The sequence below is a fragment of the Pleurodeles waltl genome, chromosome 4_1 (genome assembly GCF_031143425.1).
Source record: "Pleurodeles waltl isolate 20211129_DDA chromosome 4_1, aPleWal1.hap1.20221129, whole genome shotgun sequence".
Taxonomy (NCBI): Eukaryota; Metazoa; Chordata; class Amphibia; order Caudata; family Salamandridae; genus Pleurodeles; species Pleurodeles waltl.
The window spans coordinates 605,479,579-605,493,766 of record NC_090442.1 but is presented as its reverse complement, the minus strand read 5'-3'; the positions used below and the strand labels follow the sequence as shown (position 1 = coordinate 605,493,766).

At 49.9% G+C, this 14,188-nt stretch overlaps 1 protein-coding gene across 11 annotated transcripts in view; it reads left to right on the top strand.

The window, feature by feature from the left end:
- MYBPC1 (myosin binding protein C1) overlaps positions 1–14,188 on the top strand; it is a 362,797-nt gene that overhangs the window by 210,979 nt on the left and 137,630 nt on the right. The window lies entirely within an intron of this gene.

Below are 14,188 nucleotides of genomic sequence, written 5' to 3'. Positions count from 1 at the left end.
ACCTGTACTTGCCACTCTACAGAGGTGGGGTGGAGTGGCACATGGCCTGCATTCGGGAGGGGCCAGCCTACGGAACTCGCCCTGGCCTAGGGAAACCCACAGCCCTCCTCCCCCACCCACACCCCTCCACTGCGCGCAAAGTCCGCAGAATGAGAGTGTACTCACCCCCTTGTGTCTGCTGTGATGCCCTCAAGCGCCCATCCAACTCAGGGTAGGCCACCGCCAGGATTCGGAACAACATGGTTCGACGGGCACCCCTCCCACGTTGGGAGGCCATCCCCAGCTGAGCCTCCGCCGTCTTCTTGCTCCAGCGGCGAATGTCCTCCCATCTTTTCCGGCAGTGGGTGCCCCGTCTCTGGTGGACCCCCATGGTCCGGACGTCCTTGGCGATGGCACGCCAAATGTCCTTCTTCTGGTGGGCGCTGATCTACATGACATGTACAGGGGAAGAAGAGAAGTCATTACCAACTGCACCGTCGAAGTGAGTGGCCCACATCCCTACCCTTGCCATGTGGCACATGCATTCACAGTCCTACATGCTCGCAGAACCCTGCCCCCTTCCATCTTACAACCAGCCCTCTCCACACAGGCATAGCCCATAGAACGTGCTCCCTGTGTACTTACCTGTTGGTCTGGAAGACCATAGAGTAGCGTGTACTGGGGGAGGACCCCGTCCACAAGCTTCTCCAACTCCTTAGCAGTGAAGGCAGGGGCCCTTTCCCCAGACGCAGCAGCCATTTTCTCTTCCAGACCGAGGTCACAGCAGCACTTGCAGTGTAGGTCCTCTCCTGTCGAAGATCAGGTATCGAGTGATAGAACAGATAGAAAATGGCGGTCACATTGGCTCCTGGGACCCATAGGGTCCAATGTTAACCAATGCAGCATTGCGCCGCGGTCTACGACCGCCTACCGCGACGGTGTACAACGCCACAGCAGTTACCTCACATCCCATTGTCCCAGTTTAGAGGTGAGGCAGCCACCATTTCAGAGGCCCACGTGGCTTCATTTACTACTGCGTCACACATACCTAGGCCTACACTCAACACACATACTGTCGCGCCGCGGCGGCCGCGGCCACGGGCTCAGTCCGCTGCGACGCAGCATTTGAGAAATACCGCAACCTGCGTGCGGGCCGCGGGGGAAGCCGTGACCTGCATGCAGACCGCGGGGGAAGCCGTGGCCTGCATGTGGACCGCGGGGGAAGCCGCGGCTTGCGGGCAGGCCGCGGGGGAAGCTGCGAGTCCGCCCAGGGGTCACAGCACTCGCCGCGCCCCCTTCTTCTGTCTCTACCGCAAGGGCAGACACGGCAGGAGAAAAGACCCCGAGTTGGGTCTTGATCCTGCCGCGCATAGCGCATTTAGGGGGTCATTCTGACCCTGACGGGCGGCGGAGGCCGCCCGCCAGAGTTCCCCCCTCCGAAATACCGCTCCGCGGTCGAAAGACAGCGGAGGGTATTCTAAGTTTTTCCCTGGGCTGGCGGGCGGTCGCCAAAAGACCGCCCGCCAGCCCAGGGAAAAACTCCCTTCCCACGAGGATGCCGGCTCGTAATCGAGCCGGCGGAGTGGGAAGGTGCGACGGGTGCTGTTGCACCCGTCGCGTATTTCACTGTCTGCCAAGCAGACAGTGAAATACTTGTAGGGGCCCTCTTACGGGGGCCCCTGCAGTGCCCATGCCAGAGGCCCCCCCTACCGCCATCCGGTTCCCGGCGGGCGGACCGCCGGGAACTGGATGGCGGTAGGGGTGGTCGGAATCCCCTCGGCGGCGCAGCTAGCTGCGCCGCCTTGGAGGATTCCAAAGGGCGGCGGTACACTGGCGGGAGACCGCCAGTGTTGCCGGTCCGACCGCGCCTTTACCGCCGCGGTCAGAATGCCCTGCGGGGCACCGCCAGCCTGTCGGCGGTGCTCCCGCCGACCCTGGCCCCGGCGGTCTAAGACCGCCGGGGTCAGAATGACCCCCTTAGTGCGCTTTACATTTAGGCATTTAGGTAACCTTTTGCACTAACCAGTATTCACAGGCAAAAGCCGGATACCTGCACATGGTGGTGTTTATATGCATGCCTTTTCCCTTTCCCAGCATGCTGCCCACTTCCTCTCTTCCCAGCATGCCTTGTTTCTATTTGTTGGACGCATGTTCTTTATTCAATGTTATACTCTTTTCCCCAATCCAAGATGGTGGTGTTTCTACTTCCTGTTTCCTACTTCCTGTCTAGGGGTATAAAAGGGGAATTCAGCTGCTTGTTCATTGCGTTGCAACACTCCTTTGGTGGTAGTCACGCTCCGGCTGGTTTCCTCTTGTGGATCCAGTATTTCCTGACCTATCTTCGTCTCCAGTTTTTTCCTGTACTCTCGGATCTCCAGTTCTAACGCCCTTGTGTCCTCCTTCTGTTTCAGGGAGTTCTTATTGGAGGTTTTTTACCCTTTTGGGGTTTTTCCTCTGGGACTCCTTCTGGAGGGCACGGACTGTAGTGGCTTGCTATTGTCAAACAGCACCGTGGCTACCGGAAGGGGTCACCCCTACCTCAGCCAGAGCAGAACCTACCGGAATCGGGGTCGTTCCCCAACCCTCATCAACCTCGACGGTAAGCCCAGTGAAAACCGTGACAGATTGCAATGCCCCAAAATCCAGTTGCAGTCCGGAACCATGGATAATCCAGTGGCAAATACGGAACCCACGAGCCAGACCCTGCTCATGACAATACAACAGGCTCAAGAACTCCAACAGCTACGTACTGAAAATACCGTCTATCGACAAGCCTTTGCATCCAGGACCACTGATGTCCCCTCAGTAGCTGTCACTATACCTCGTTTCTCCGGGGATCCTAACAAATTGAGAGAATTCCTGGATGCCTTGACGGTTTATTTTGCCTTTTGCCCCTCACAATTTGTGCAAGACAAGACCAAGGTTGGGTATTTGATTAGCGCCTTATCGGGGCCAGCATTGGCTTGGGCCACTCCTTTAGTGACAAGAAATGATCCCTGCCTGTCTAATTATTCCACCTTTGTCACTACCTTTAAACAGATGTTTGAGCGCCCTGGACTCAAGGCTTCAGCAGAAGAAGCTCTTTGCGATATCCAACAAGGGAATCAAGATGTATTACAATACATCACCCGTTTCAGACAATTACCAGCAGAAACATCCTGGGTGGAACGTACCTTGGTGACACTGTTCCGCAGAGATCTCAGAGAGGACATTAAGGACGAACTGGTGTACTCTGCTAGAATAGAGCACCTTAAAGGATTGATGGATCAGACTCTGACAATAGAATATCGGTTGAATGAACGAAGAATGGAGAAAAGGAAGAGTCGTTTGCCATCACACTCAGTGACGTCTCGCACCTTCTCTCATCGTACCGAGGAAGTCCGTCCTGAACCTAAGGGGACTACCGAGGAAGAGCCAATGCAAATTAATACGGCTCGAGGACCTTTATCAGCTAGTGAAAGAGAACATAGACGAAGGAAGGGGCTTTGTCTATATTGTGGTGCAGCTGGTCACCTAATTCGCACCTGCCCCATTCGTCCAACCAAGCCTTTGGGAAACGCCAACTCCCGTCCTCAGTGAGAAGGGAGAGGACGGGATATCGTGAAATACCTTCCATTTGTTCTTCCAGTTATCCTTCACTTAACCGATGGCCGGGAAGAAAGAACCCTGGCTTTATTGGACTGCGGAGCCAGTGGCATCTATTTAGATGAAGCATGGGCCAAAGAACGACAGATAGCACAAATACCTAAGGAAGTACCAGAACAAGTACACACGGTGGATGGATCACTCTTGGCCTCAGGACCCGTACAATATACTACCCCTACTTTCTGTCTACAGTTTGGGAAACACCAAGAAAACCTTTCGTTTGATTTAATCTCATCACCACACCACGTCATGATCCTGGGAATTCCTTGGCTCACACGGCACAACCCTTACATCAACTGGGAGACAAGCACTATTTCTTTATCCTCTCACTTTTGCCAGCACCACTGCTACCTAGCAGGGGATTATTGGTCCCAAAAAGGTTTCTTATCAGCACCCCCTAAGGTGGAATGCTCTATTAACGTCCTACAGGGAGTTCCCAAGCATTATCAGGAATATGCCGACGTATTCCAGAAGCCAGAAAGACCTGAACTGCCACCCCATAGAGAATACGATTGCGCCATTCCTTTAGAACCAGATACAGTGGTTCCTTTTGGGCGAATGTACTCTCTCACAGAACCTGAGAAGCAGATTCTTAAAGAATACCTTGATGAGAACCTACAGATCGGGTTGATTGCTCCCTCCTCTTCACCTGCAGGGGCTCCTCTCTTCTTTGTGCCTAAGAAGACTAAAGATTTGCGTCCCTGTATTGATTTCAGAGGATTAGACAAGATCACTATTAAGGATTGGTACCCGTTACCCCTCATTAAGGACATCCTAGAAGCAGTCAGAGGGGCAAAGAGATTCACCAAGCTGGATCTCAGAGGAGCTTACCATCTTTTAAGAATTAAGGAAGGTGATGAGTGGAAGACCGCTTTTAGAACACCTTTTGGTCATTACGAATATCGAGTAATGCCATTCCGACTCACCAATGCCCCTTCCATTTTTCAAAGGTTCATGGATTCTATCTTTTCCGATCTTTTGCAACAAACAGTAGTGGTTTATCTCGACGACATTTTAATCTTTTCTGTTCACCCAGAGGAACACTCTAAGCATGTTCGCCAAGATCTAGAGAGACTCCGACAACACCATTTATTCTGCAAACCTGAAAAGTGTGAGTTTGATCAGACAGAAGTAAAATACTTGGGGTGTTGCATTAACCAAACTGGAGTCGCCATGGATTCAGACAAGGTACAAGCTATATTGATTTGGCCATCTCCTTCTTCCATCAAGGAGACTCAGGCGGTCATTCTGACTTTGGCGGGCGGCGGAGGCCGCCCGCCAAAGTCCCGCCGTCAGAATACCGCTGCGCGGTCAAAAGACCGCCGCAGTAATTCTGAGTTTCCCGCTGGGCTGGCGGGCGACCGCTAGAAGGCCGCCCGCCAGCCCAGCGGGAAACCCCCTTCCATGAGGATGCCGGCTCCGAATGGAGCCGGCGGAGTGAAGGGGTGCGACGGGTGCAGTTGCACCTGTCGCGATTTTCAGTGTCTGCTTGGCAGACACTGAAAATCTTGGTGGGGCCCTGTTAGGGGGCCCCTGCAGTGCCCATGCCATTGGCATGGGCACTGCAGGGGCCCCCAGGGGCCCCACGACACCCGTTACCGCCAGCCAGGTTCTGGCGGTCAAAACCGCCAGAACCAGGCTGGCGGTAAGGGGGTCGGAATCCCCAGCCTGCCTGCAGCGCCGCCATGGAGGATTCCCCAGGGCAGCGGGAAACCGGTGGGACACCGCCGGTTTCCCGTTTCTGACCGCGGCTGTACCGCTGCGGTCAGAATGCCCGTGGATGCACCGCCAGCCTGTTGGCGGTGCATCTGCGGTCCCTGGCCCTGGCGGTAGACAACCGCCAGGGTTGGAATGACCCCCTCAGTGTTTTTTGGGCTTAGCCAATTTCTATCGACAATTTATAGCAGACTTTGCCCGGAGAACCAGCTACATTACTCAAACCCTTAAAAAAGACCATCTAAAGAAGGGCTTTTGTTGGACACAAGACGCAGAGTTAGCCTTTCAAGACTTAAAGAAAGCCTTTATTCAAGCCCCCATTCTACGACACCCAGACACCAGCAAACAATTAATTGTTGTCGCAGACGCATCCGAAAGAGCCATTGGGGCTGCCTTACTGCAAAGACAAGACGATGATGATTTAGAGCACCCGGTATTCTACCTTTCCCACATTTTATCTGACTCAGAACGGAACTATTCCGTGCTAGAACGTGAATTACTCGCCTTAAAAACCGCATGCACAGAATGGAGACACTTTCTGATTTGCTCGAAAGAACCCTTTGAAGCCCGGTCAGACCACAGAAATCTACAGTGCTTAAGAAACTTTCAGTGTCAGAATAGCCGGCAGGCTCGATGGGCTTTCTTTTTCAGCCAATATGACTTTTATATCACATACATCCCTGGTTCTCAGAACATCCTGGCGGATGCCTTGTCCCAACGTTACCCTGAGTGCAGCGATTCTCCTGTTCAGAATCTATTTGACAATAACAAGATCATTGGTTTAGTACAGACTTTTTTAGACCAAGTCAGGTCCGAATATGCCCGTCTAGAAGAGACAGAGCTGAATAAGTTGCGTCCGCAACTTCATATAGATCAAGGGTATTATTATCATGATAAGGCCCTGTTCTTACCCACTAAACTAGTACAGACTGAAGCCTTACGTATGTGCCATGATTCCCCCATCGCAGGTCATCGAGGAATGAAAGCTACTCAAGAACTTCTGCTTCGCTCCTTCTGGTGGCCAACTCTCAAGACAGATACTGAAGAATATGTATCATCCTGTCCTAAATGCGCTCAAGCCAAGACACCCCGTACTAAACCAGTAGGATTACTTCGCCCACTACCAGTTCCCCCAGGCCCATGGCACACCATCTCCACAGATTTCATGTGCTCATTACCCTCTTCAATGGGAAATCATGTAATAATGGTAACCGTGGACTCCTTCACTAAGATGGCTCACTTCACGGCCTTAAGAAAGTTACCAACGGCAAAAGAATTAGGTCAAATCTTTACACAAGAAATCTTTCGACTTCATGGATTACCTCAGGTCATTATATCGGATAGGGGGCCTCAATATATCTCCCGATTCTGGAAACAATTCTGTAAGACCTTGGGAATCTAAGTGGCCTTATCATCAGGGTTCCATCCTCAAACTAACGGACAGACGGAACGACTCAATCAAGGCCTCGAACAATATTTACGTAGCTTCTGCAATGCTACGCAGAGTAATTGGGCTACCTATTTACCGCTTGCAGAATTCTCCTACAACAACTCCATACACAGCGCCTCGAAGGTCTCCCCTTTCTATGGCTCCTACGGTTTCCATCCTAAGGCCTTTCCAACTCCCCTGAAAGATACTTCCAATCTTCCTGCCATCTCCTCCTATGTTCGACAGCTACGGGGTGTCCAACGTGTTATCCATTCCAACCTTGTGGCCACTAAGTCTCGCATGAAAAGGATAGCTGATAAGAGACGTTGTGCGGCTCCTCACTATCAGGTCCATGATAAAGTTTGGCTCTCCTCTAGATTCCTACCTCTCCGACTCACTCAGAACAAATTCAAACCCCGTTTTTATGGTCCCTTCCTGATTCTCAAAAAGATTAACCCAGTGTCTGTGCGTCTTCGCCTGCCCTGGACTTGGAAGATACACCCTGTATTCCATGTCTCTCAACTTAAACCTTACTTTCCTGATCCCTTTCACAGACAGTTCTCCTGTCCTCCCCCTCTGTTGGTTGATAATGTGCCCGAGTACGAGGTCCAGGAAATCTGTGACTCGGTTTTTCCATGGGCGCCTCCAATATCTTATTCATTGGAAAGGCTACCCTATGAGTGAGTGTTCCTGGGAGGATGCCCCTTCAGTTCATGCCCCTCTTTTGGTCCGTCGCTTTTTTCGACTCTTCCCTCACAAACCTGGGGCCTCGGGGGGGGACCTACTGTTGCGCCGCGGCCGCGGGCTCAGGCGGCCATGGCGCGGCATTTGAGGAATACCGCAGCCTGCGTGCGGGCCACGGGGGAAGCCGTGGCTTGCATGCAGACCGCGGGAGAAGCCGCGGCCTGCATGCGGACCGCGGGGGAAGCCGCGGCTTGCGGGCAGGCTGCGGGGGAAGCCGCGAGTCCAGCCAGGCGAGTGCCGCGCCCCCTTCTTCTGTCTCTACCGCAAGGGCAGACGCGGCAGGAGATAAGACCCCGAGTTGTGTCTTGATCCTGCCGCGCATAGCGCATTTAGTGCGCTTTACATTTAGGCATTTAGGTAACCTTTTGCACTTACCAGTATTCACAGGCAAAAGCCGGATACCTGCACATGGTGGTGTTTGTATGCATGCCTTTTCCCTTTCCCAGCATGCTGCCCACTTCCTCTCTTCCCAGCATGCCTTGTTTCTTTTTGTTGGACGCATGTTCTTTATTCAATGTTATACTCTTTTCCCCAATCCAAGATGGTGGTGTTTCTACTTCCTGTTTCCTACTTCCTATCTAGGGGTATATAAGGGGAATTCAGCTGCTTGTTCATTGCGTTGCACCACTCCTTTGGTGGTAGTCACGCTCCGGCTGGTTTCCTCTTGTGGATCCAGTATTTCCTGACCTATCTTCGTCTCCAGTTTTTTCCCCAACCCTCATCAACCTCGACGGTAAGCCCAGTGAAAACCGTGACACATACAGGAGGATTTTGTATTTGGTGTCGTGTTCTGTGTAGCTGTGGGTACATACCTGAGATTTCATTGACCCTGTGGTCACTGTTGTCCTTCTCAGGCACCGTCAGCTGGGACATTTCAGGAGATGTCGGAATCCTCCGGTGTACCGACCGCTGGTGGGCCCGTTAACAATGGAGGAGCGACATTTGATCATCACCTACAGGTTTGATCGTGCCACAATCCAGGAACTGTGTACCCAGTTGGAGCCAGACCTGATGTCACCAATCGGCCATCCCACAGGAATCCCCCCTGAAGTGCAGGTGCTGTCAGTGCTCCATTTCCTTGCAAGTGGGTCATTTCAAACAACAGTGGCCATGGCATCAGGGATGTCCCAGCCTATGTTTTCCAACGTGTTGTCCAGAGTGTTGTCTGCCCTGCTGAAACACGTGAGGAGCTACATCGTTTTCCCTCAGGTAGAGGATTTGGCTACTGTTAAAGGTGACTTCTATACCCTTGGACATATCCCCAACATCATAGGTGCTATTGATGGGACCCATGTAGCTCTGGTCCCCCCCGCAGGAGTGAACAGTTGTACAGGAACCGGAAGAGTTATCATTCCATATATGTACAGATGGTATGTTTGGCAGACCAGTACATCTCCCAGGTAAATGCAATGTTCCCTGGCTCAGTTCATGACGCCTACATCCTGCGGAATAGCAGCATCCCTTATGTGATGGATCAACTCCAGAGGCACCGTGTGTGGCTATTAGGGGACACTGGTTACCCCAACCTGTCATGGCTACTGACCCCAGTGAGGAATCCCAGGACCAGGGAAGAGGAACGCTACAATGAGGCCCATGGGCGGACTAGGAGGGTGATCGAACGCACCTTCGGCTTCCTGAAGGCCAGGTTCAGGTGCCTGCATATGACAGGTGGTTCCCTATTCTACTCACCAAAGAAGGTGTGCCAGATCATCATCTCCTGCTCGATGCTTCACAATCTTGCTTTGCGACGACAGGTGCCTTTTCTGCAGGAGGATGGTCCAGATGACGGTGTTGTGACAGCTGTGGAGCCTGTGGACAGTGATGAGGAGGAAGCTGAGGAAGAAGACATTGACAACAGGGAGTCAGTCATACAGCAATATTTCCAGTGACACACAGGTGAGAACATTTGTTTACTATTATATTCACTTTCACACTTCTACCTCTATCCTGTCTGTCAATTTGAATCAGTATTGGGTAACTGAGTTGTACATTTCTATGACGGTTTCACAGGTGTGGTTACCAACGTGTGTCATCTGCTTGCTTCCTTCATGGACTTGTGATGTGTGACATAGGTATGTTGACATTAAAATGTTGAACGGATTTTGTCATAGTCATAGCTAATACACATTTTCAAAATGACAGACTGACTCCAGATTGTTTTGTGCTTCAAGGGTGTTTATTTAAGTGCTAAAAAATGGAGGGGGGTGGTAAAATGGTGATGGGTGATGGCGGAGGAATGTCCATGGCAGAGTCCAGTCTATTCGTCTCACAGGTGCTTTGCCCATATGGGCATAGGAAGTGGAGCTGGGGCAGTTCCAATCTGGAGAGGGTAACAAAGTGGGACAGTGGGAGGACAATCAGGGTGGTCTCATTTCCTGGCGGGGGTCTTGCCATCTTGCTCTGTCCTGTTCCTGGATCCCAGGGACCACTTGCGGGGTGGTTCTCCGTCTGCAGGGGATGGGGTGCTGGTGTGGTGGTCCTGTGGCGGGGCGTCCTGTCCACTAGCACCGACGGAGGTGGTGGGCAGTTCATCATCGAGGCTAGTGTCAGGGGCCCTTTGGAGTGCCACGGTGTCCCTCATGGTCTTTTGTATGTCCTTCAGCACCCCTACGATGGTGCCCAGGGTGGAGCTGATAGTTCTGAGCTCCTCCCTGAACCCCAAATACTGTTCGTCCTGCATGCGCCTGAAACTTGGCCAGGACTGTAGCCATCGTCTCCTGGGAGTGGTGGTATGCTCCCATGATGGAGGAGAGGGCCTTGTGGAGAGTGGGTTCCCTTGGCCTGTCCGCCCCCTGTCGCACAGCAGCCCTCCCAGTTCCCCTGTGTTCCTGTGCCTCCGTCCCCTGGACCGTGTGCCCACTACCACTGCCCCCAGGTCCCTGTTGTTGTTGGGGTGGTGGGTTATCCTGGGTTCCCTGTAGTGGTGGGCACACAGCTGATTGACGTGTCCTGGGTACGGAGGTATGGGCCCGCTGGGTGGGTGCTGTGCTGGTGTTACCAGAGGGTGGAAGGTCAGTGTTGGGCTGTGCCTCTGCAAGGGGAACCAACTGTCCCGAGGCCCACGATGGTCCGGGCTGGTCATCAGGATCCAGAGCTGCTGTTGTTACTGTGGGCCTCTTCTGTGTGTGGAGTGGAGATGTCTGGACCCTCCTGTCTGGTGATGTTCTGTAGTGGTCCTGCAGGGGTATAAGAGCATGATTATTGCATGTGTGTGTGTCATGGTGTGCAATGGGTGGGTGTGCGTGTACCCCAGTGCAAGCATTCCTGTGTGGGGGCTTGTGTGATGATGGTTGTGGGGGGGTGTTATGGGTATGTCCAGTGAGCATGCTTTAGTGAGGGGTGACCATGCTTAGTTGTGTCATGCAGGGCATGGTGTTGGGATGTGTGGTTTGTGTTATTAGTACATTAGTGAGGAGTTGGAGTGATAGGGGAGGGGGTGAGGGTGGGGGTGTGTGATGGCATGCAGGTAGGGTGGGGGATATGATAGTTAAGATTTGACTTACCAGTGTCCATTCCTCCACCGACTCCTCCGAGGCCCTCTGGATGCATGATGGTCAAGACCTGCTCCTCCCATGTTGTTAGTTGTGGGGGAGGAGGTGGGGGTCCGCCGCCAGTCCGCTGAATCGTAATGTTGTGCCTGGAGACCACAGAACGCACCTTCCCCCGTAGGTCGTTCCACCTCTTCCTGATGTCCTCCCGATTTCTTGGATGCTGTCCCACAGCGTTGACCCTGTCCACGATTCTGCGCCATAGCTCCATCTTCCTGGCTATGGAGGTGTGCTGCACCTGTGATCCAAATAGCTGTGGCTCTACCCGGATGATTTCCTCCACCATAACCCTGAGCTCCTCCTCGGAAAACCTGGGGTGTCTTTGGCGTGACATGGGGTGGTGTAGGTGATGTGTGGGGTGGTGTATGTGGTGATGAGTGTGGTGATGTGTAGTGATGTGTGGTGTTTTGTGCGTGGAATGTTGTATGGGTGATGGTGTTGTGTGCCTCTGTGTGGTGGGGTTCTCTATTGCTGTGCTCTCTGTCTGTCGCCTTCGTCTCTGATTTTGGGTCGTAGGGGTTTGTGGGTGATGTGGGTGTGTGTTTTATATAGTATTGATTGTGTGGGAGTGGTGTTTGTATGTGTATCAGGTGTGTGTATTTCGAATTGTCCAATGTGGCGGTGTTTTGGAGATGTGTGTGTATTTTGAGCGCGGCGGTGTGTACCGCCAATGGAATACCGCGGTTGAAAGACTGCTGCGTGGATTCGTGGGTCGTGATAGCATGGGCGTGTTTCTGTTGGCGTGACGGTGGAGGTTTTGTTTTCGCCAGTTTAACACTGACCTTTGGTGTGGCGGACCTGTGTGGGTGTCTGAATTTCGGCGGATTCCGAGATGTGTGTCATAATAGCTGTGACGGAATTCCGCGGCCGCGGCGGTGTTTTGGCGGTCTTCTGCACGGCGGTAAGCGGCTTTTACCGCCAATGTTGTAATGACCCCCTCAGTCTAATCAGAATATTTATCAATTTATGTGTAACAGCCAAATTTAGATTGTGGCATCATTAGCTATTACTCTAATTCCATAAGCATGTTTGGGCTTCATGCAAAAAGAAAAAGAAGACAAAATGAATTGGGAAAACATTTGACTACAGCGCTAACCAAAACAAGCGATTGGGTTTCTAAGGAGAGAGAAAACATAAAAATCTGCAAGGAAAATAAATGCACATTTGGTTATACCTCTCTCAAATGGATCAGCAAACGGCAATTTCTTCATCAGTGGAGCATCTTCTTGTCTTCTTCATTGGTCAGTGACATAATAGGGAACAGTTCAGTAATGTTTGGCCTTAATGCATCTGAACTATCGGTGGCAGAAAGCTAAAGACACAGCACTAACAAAATAAGAGTGCACAATTGAGAACAGCCAGTAACAGAGCAGAACTGAACTAACATCACCTAATTTTGTTATATTAAAGTCCTAGAAAGCAACTAGCTCAGTTTCTATTGGACAGTCTATGGGGTGGTTTCGGTCGGAACCAATTACATTTTCTCCACGTTCTGAAAGTATCTTTACTTCATTTTCTTCATTCACGATTGGCTCATCTTCTCTCACTGCAGTCACCAGTTTCCGCAGTAGAATACAATTCTTGCAGACTTATTCATAAAGACTATTGCACTATTGTTCTTGGGTGCACCCTATCTCGCAGGAAGACAGACAAATGTTACAATATAAGAACATAACTTTTCTACAGTGAGAAAGTCACACAGGATGCTTAGAGAAACACTATTTTCTGCAGCGTTAACATTTTTAAACATTGCTTCTAGAAACTGTTGAGACAGGAAAACATTGCACAAGCTTTTTAAGACATAGAATTAGCTTTAGGCCTTTATGTGTTGACCCATATTTTATAAACATTTAATTTCACACTTAAACATAATAATCCTTTAAGTACATATTAATATTTATTTCTCAGTACATTTTATTATGCACACGTAAAATACATCTTCATTTGTCAATTATTTTAATAATATTTCAACCACGTTAGGGCTGCCACCAATGTGACCACATTTCCCATTATACACATTTTCAATTTTAGCATTTAAAAACATGTTATTTTATTTTGTTTTAGTGTCACAATTTTATTAATAATGTTTACACTGTAACACTTGTGGCACGAGGCATCCCGGCCACATCAGCAAAATATATTCTCTCATTACCAGTAAACCACATGCTATAACCCAAAGGCTCTAGATGCCAAAGAATCTCTCAATCTATTGACCATTTTCTTGTCCAAGTACAGAAATGTGCAGCAGGAAACAAATTCCCACGAAAACCATGTGCCACTGGAATTTCCTCCCTGGCTAGTTCAGGCTTGCAGAAGCTGTTCAGCGATTCCGATACCAACTGAAAAAGGACAATATTCAGAAATAACAATAATATGCAACCTAACAAACAGTATTGCCTTCACTTGTAACAGAATGTAAACAAATGATTATAACATCACACCTCCCATGAGCTTTAGCACACCGTATCATTCTAGACCATATAAAATATTTTAAAATGTTCAGCTGGCTCAGCGGTTTCTTTTGGATTTCCAGCCATTCTCATTACTTTATAATGTACAATTTCCAAACAACACTGAGTAGTTCTCAACTGTAATTTATATAGTGAGAGATATAGAATACATTAATTTAAGATGAAAAAGATCTTTAAGACGGAGATGGCCCACACAAAAAGATGTAGTATATTTGGCAGTCGGATGCAAGTATGCACACCTTTGGTAATAATTCATTATTTTCAAACATATACTTGTCAAAGAACATATATATTTCTCAAGCATATCAGAATACATGAGGTTTTACCTGTACAAAATCATGTACAAACAAATAAATATGGCAGGAAGAGCCTAATTGTTTTATTTGAGCGACAGTTACAAATTTCAAAGGAAACTGGTATTTGAACCAACATAAGAAAAAACAGTGCATTACTTTAGGGAGAGAAATAATTTTTGCTTATGTACTTTTTGTACTTCTTATAAATTTTTCCTGAATTCTTTATTTGCCTTCTAAACTTAAGCTGCCTCTACAGGCAAAACATTTATCAAACATTACATCTCTCAAATATACTTCTCTAATTTAGACAACAATAAACCAATTGCTTCACTCTCTTGCAAAGCTAGCCTTTTACTTGCT